A 5,981-nucleotide genomic window follows, 5' to 3' on the forward strand; every position below is an offset into this window, starting at 1 on the left:
CTCAAGTGAAAGCTCGGTTCGGTCTGTTTGGAGATAGTGCTAATCTTGATGAAAGATAGGTGTACGGTTTGCATGGAATGTACCATATTCTGAAAAATCAATTTGGACGCACTCGATAGAACTCCTAGATCATGTGTGTCATATGGAATCTCGATTCAATTTGTTTGGAGATAGTGTTAGTTTAGGAGCAAGATTGGTGCATGGTTTGCGCATAATGCACCATAGGCTCAGAAACCATTATGGAAGCACCCGATGATAATCCAGGTGAAGAGGCTTAAGTGGAAGGTCGGTTCGATCTGTTTGGAGATAGTGCTAATCTTGATGCAAGATAGGTGTACGGTTTGCATGGAACATACCAGATGCTAAGAAATCCATTTGGACACAACCCAATAGAACTCCTAGATGACATGTGTCATATAGAATCTCGCTTTGGTCTGTTTGGAGACAGAGTCAGTTTTGGTGCAAGATAGGTACACAGTTTGCGCCTAATGCATCATAGGCTAAGAAACCATTTTGGATGCACCCGATGATACTCCAGGGTAAAGGGGCTCAAGTGGAAGCTCAGTTTGCTTTGTTTGGAGATAGTGCTAATCTTGATGCAAGATAGGTGCACGAATTGCATGGAACGTACCATATGCTTCGAAATATATTTGGAAGCACCCAATAGAACTCCTAGATGACGTGTGTCATATAGAATCTCACTTCGGTAAACTTGGAGATAGTGTTAGTTTCGGTGCAAGATAGGTACATGGTTTGTGCCTAATGCACCATAGGCTAAGAAACTATTTTAGACGCACGCGATGGTACTCCTTGGTGAAGAGGCTCATGTGGAATCTTGGTTCTGTTTGTTTGGAGATAGTTCTAATCTTGATGCAAGATAGGTGCACAGTTTGCATGGAACATACCATATGCTCAGAAATCAATTTGGACACACCCGATGGAACTAGATGCACCCGATGGAACTACTAGGTGAAGTGTATCATATTGAATCTCGCTTCGGTCCAGTTGGAGATAGTATTAGTTTCGGAGCAAGATAGTTGCATGGTTTGTGCCCAGTGCACCATAGGCTCAGAAACCGTTGTGGAAGTTCCCGATGGTACTCCTAGGTGAAGAGGCTCAATAGAAAGCTCGGTTCGGTCTGTTTGGTGATAGTGCTGATCTTGATGAAAGATAGGGGTTCGGTTTGCATGGAACGTACCATATTCTCATAAATCAATTTGGACGCACCCGATAGAACTCCTAGATCATGTGTGTCATATGGAATCTCGCTTCAATCTTTTTGGAGACAGTGTTAGTTTAGGTGCAAGATTGGTGCATGGTTTGCACATAATGCACCATAGGCTCAGAAACCATTATGCAAGCACCCGATGATAATCCTTGGTGAAGAGGCTCAAGTGGAAGGTCGGTTTGATCTATTTGGAGATAGTGCTAATCTTGATGCAAGATAGGTGCACGGTTTGCATGGAACATACCATATGCTAAAAAATCCATTTAGACGCACCCCAATAAAACTCCTAGTTGACATGTGTCATATAGAATCTCGCTTTGGTCTGTTTGGAGACAGAGTTAGTTTTGGTGCAAGATAGGTACACGGTTTGTGCCTAATGCACCATAGGCTAAGAAACTATTTTGGACGCACGCGATGGTACTCCTTGGTGAAGAGGCTCATGTGGAATCTTGGTTCTGTCTGTTTGGAGATAGTTCTAATCTTGATGCAAGATAGGTGCACGGTTTGCATGGAACATACCATATGCTCAGAAATCAATTTGGACACACCCGATGGAACTGTAGATGCACCCAATGGAACTACTAGATGCAGTGTATCATATGGAATCTCGCTTCGGTCCAGTTGGAGATAGTATTAGTTTCGGTGCAAGATAGTTGCATGGTTTGTGCCCAGTGCACCATAGGCTCATAAATCGTTGTGGAAGTTCCCGATGGTACTCCTAGGTGAAGAGGCTCAAGTGAAAGCTCGGTTCGGTCTGTTTGGAGATAGTGCTAATCTTGATGAAATATTGGTGTACGGTTTGCATGGAACATACAATATTCTCAGAAATCAATTTGGACGCACCCGATAGAACTCCTAGATCATGTGTGTCATATGGAATCTCGTTTCAATCTGTTTGGAGACAGTGTTAGTTTAGGTGCAAGATTGGTGCATGGTTTGCGCATAATGCACCATAGGCTGAGAACCCATTATAGAAGCACCCGATGATAATGCTAGGTGAAGAGGCTCAAGTGGAAGTTTGGTTCGATCTATTTGGAGATAGTAATAATCTTGATGCAAGATAGATGCACGGTTTGCATGGAACATACCATATGCTAAGAAATCCATTTGGACGCACCCCAATAGAACTCCTAGATGACAAGTGTCATATAGAACCATGCTTTGGTCTATTTGGAGACATATGTAGTTTTGGTGCAAGATTGGTACACAGTTTGCGCCTAATGCATCATAGGCTAAGAAACCATTTTGGATGCACCCAATGATACTCCTGGGTAAAGGGGCTCAAGTGGAAGCTCAGTTTGCTTTGTTTGGAGATAGTGCTAATCTTGATGCAAGATAGGTGCACGAATTGCATCGAACGTACCATATGCTTCGAAATATATTTGGAAGCACCCAATAGAACTCCTAGATGACGTGTGTCATATAGAATCTCACTTCGGTCTCTTTGGAGATAGTGTTAGTTTTGGTGTAAGATAGGTACATGGTTTGTGCCTAATGCACCATAGGATAAGAAACTATTTTGTACGCACGCGATTGTACTCCTTGGTGAAGAGGCTCATGTGGAATCTTGGTTCTGTCTGTTTGGAGATAGTTCTAATCTTGATGCAAGATAGGTGCACAGTTTGCATGGAACATACCATATGCTCAGAAATCAATTTGGACACACCCGATGGAACTAGATGCACCCGATGGAACTACTAGATGAAGTGTATCATATTGAATCTTGCTTCGGTCCAGTTGGAGATAGTATTAGTTTCGGTGCAAGATAGTTGCATGGTTTGTGCCCAGTGCACCATAGGCTCAGAAACCGTTGTGGAAGTTCCCGATGGTACTCCTAGGTGAAGAGGCTCAATTGAAAGCTCGGTTCGGTCTGTTTGGAGATAGTGCTGATCTTGATGAAAGATAGGTGTACGGTTTGCATGGAACGTACCATATTCTCAGAAATCAATTTGGACGCACCCGATAGAACTCCTAGATCATGTGTTTCATATGGAATCTCGCTTCAATCTGTTTGGAGACAGTGTTAGTTTAGGTGCAAGAATGGTGCATGGTTTGCACATAATGCACCATAGGCTCAGAAACCATTATTGAAGCACCCGAGTTAGTTTTGGTGCAAGATAGGTACACAGTTTGCGCCTAATGCATCATAGGCTAAGAAACCATTTTGGATGCACCTGATGATACTCCTGGGTAAAGGGGCTCAAGTGGAAGCTCAGTTTGCTTTGTTTGGAGATAGTGCTAATCTTGGTGCAAGATAGGTGCAGGAATGGCATCGAACGTACCATATGCTTCTAAATATATTTGGAAGCACCCAATAGAACTCCTAGATGACGTGTGTCATATAGAATCTCACTTCGGTCTCTTTGGAGATAGTGTTAGTTTTGGTGCAAGATAGGTACACGGTTTGTGCCTAATGCACCATAGGCTAAGAAACTATTTTGGACGCACGCGATGGTACTCCTTGGTGAAGAGCCTCATGTGGAATCTTTGTTCTGTCTGTTTGGAGATAGTTCTAATCTTGATGCAAGATAGGTGCACAGTTTGCATGGAAAATACCATATGCTCAGAAATCAATTTGGACACACCCGATGGAACTGTAGATGCACCCGATGGAACTACTAGATGAAGTGTATCATATTGAATCTCGCTTCGGTCCAGTTGGAGATAGTATTAGTTTCGGTGCAAGATAGTTGCATGGTTTGTGCCCAGTGCACCATAGGCTCAGAAATCGTTGTGGAAGTTCCCGATGGTACTCCTAGGTGAAGAGGCTCAAGTGAAAGCTCGGTTCGGTCTGTTTGGAGATAGTGCTAATCTTGATGAAAGATTGGTGTACGGTTTGCATGGAACATACCATATTCTCAGAAATCAATTTGGACGCACCCGATAGAACTCCTAGATCATGTGTGTCATATGGAATCTCGCTTCAATCTGTTTGGAGACAGTGTTAGTTTAGGTGCAAGATTGGCGCATGGTTTGCGCATAATGCACCATAGGCTCGGAAACCATTATGGAAGCACCCGATGATAATCCTAGGTGAAGAGGCTCAAGTGGAAGGTCGGTTCGATCTGTTTGGAGATAGTGCTAATCTTGATGCAAGATAGGTGCACGGTTTGCATGGAACATACCATATGCAAAGAAATCCATTTGGACGCACCCCAATAGAACTCCTAGATGACATGTGTCATATAGAATCTCACTTTGGTCTGTTTGGAGACAGAGTTAGTTTTGGTGCAAGATAGGTACACAGTTTGCGCCTAATGCATCATAGGATAAGAAACCATTTGGGATGCACCCGATGATAATCCTGGGTAAATGGGCTCAAGTGGAAGCTCAGTTTGCTTTGTTGGGACATAGTGCTAATCTTGATGCAAGATAGGTGCAGGAATTGCATCGAACGTACCATATGCTTCGAATATATTTGGAAGCACCCAATAGAACTCCTAGATGACGTGTGTCATATGGAATCTCACTTCGGTCTCTTTGGAGATAGTGTTAGTTTCGGTGCAAGAAAGGTACACGGTTTGTGCCTAATGCACCATAGGCTAAGAAACTATTTTGGACGCACGTGATGGTACTCCTTGGTGAAGAGGCTGATGTGGAATCTTGGTTCTGTCTGTTTGGAGATAGTTCTAATCTTGATGCAAGATAGGTGCACGGTTTGCATGGAACATACCATATGCTCAGAAATCAATTTGGACACACCCGACGGAACTGTAGATGCACCGAATGGAACTACTAGATGAAGTGTATCATATGGAATCTCGCTTCGGTCCAGTTGGAGATAGTTTTAGTTTCGGTGCAAGATAGTTGCATGGTTTGTGCCCAGTGCACCATAGGCTCAGAAATCGTTGTCGAAGTTCCCGATGGTACTCCAATTTGAAGAGGCTCAAGTGAAAGCTCGGTTCGGTCTATTTGGAGATAGTGCTAATCTTGATGAAAGATAGGTGTACAGTTTGCATGGAACATACCATATTCTCAGAAATCAATTTGGATGCACCCGATAGAACTCCTAGATCATGTGTGTCATATGGAATCTCGCTTCAATCTGTTTGGAGACAGTGTTAGTTTAGGTGCAAGATTGGTGCATGGTTTGCGCATAATGCACCATAAGCTCAGAAACCATTATGGAAGCACCCGATGATAATCCTAGGTAAAGAGGCTCAAGTGGAAGGTCGGTTCGATCTGTTTGGAGATAATGCTAATCTTGATGCAAGATAGGTGCACGGTTTGCATGGAACATACCATATGCTAAGAAATTCATTTAGACGCACCCCAATAGAACTCCTAGATATCATGTGTCATATAGAATCTCGCTTTGGTCTGTTTGGAGACAGAGTTAGTTTTGGTGCAAGATAGGTACACTGTTTGCGCCTAATGCATCATAGGCTAAGAAACCATTTTGGATGCACCCGATGATACTCCTGGGTAAAGGGGCTCAAGTGGAATCTAAGTTTGTTTTGTTTGGAGATAGTGCTAATCTTGATGCAAGATAGGTGCACGAATTGCATCGAACGTACCATATGCTTCAAATATATTTGGAAGCACCCAATAGAACTCCTAGATGACGTGTGTCATATAGAATCTCACTTTGGTCTCTTTGGAGATAGTGTTAGTTTCGGTGCAAGATAGGTACACGGTTTGTGCCTAATGCACCATAGGCTAAGAAAGTATTTTGGACGCACGCGATGGTACTCGGTGAAGAGGCTCATGTGGAATCTTGGTTCTGTGTGTTTGGAGATAGTTCTAATCTTGA

The sequence above is a fragment of the Sorghum bicolor genome, chromosome 9 (assembly GCF_000003195.3).
Source record: "Sorghum bicolor cultivar BTx623 chromosome 9, Sorghum_bicolor_NCBIv3, whole genome shotgun sequence".
NCBI lineage: Eukaryota > Viridiplantae > Streptophyta > Magnoliopsida > Poales > Poaceae > Sorghum > Sorghum bicolor.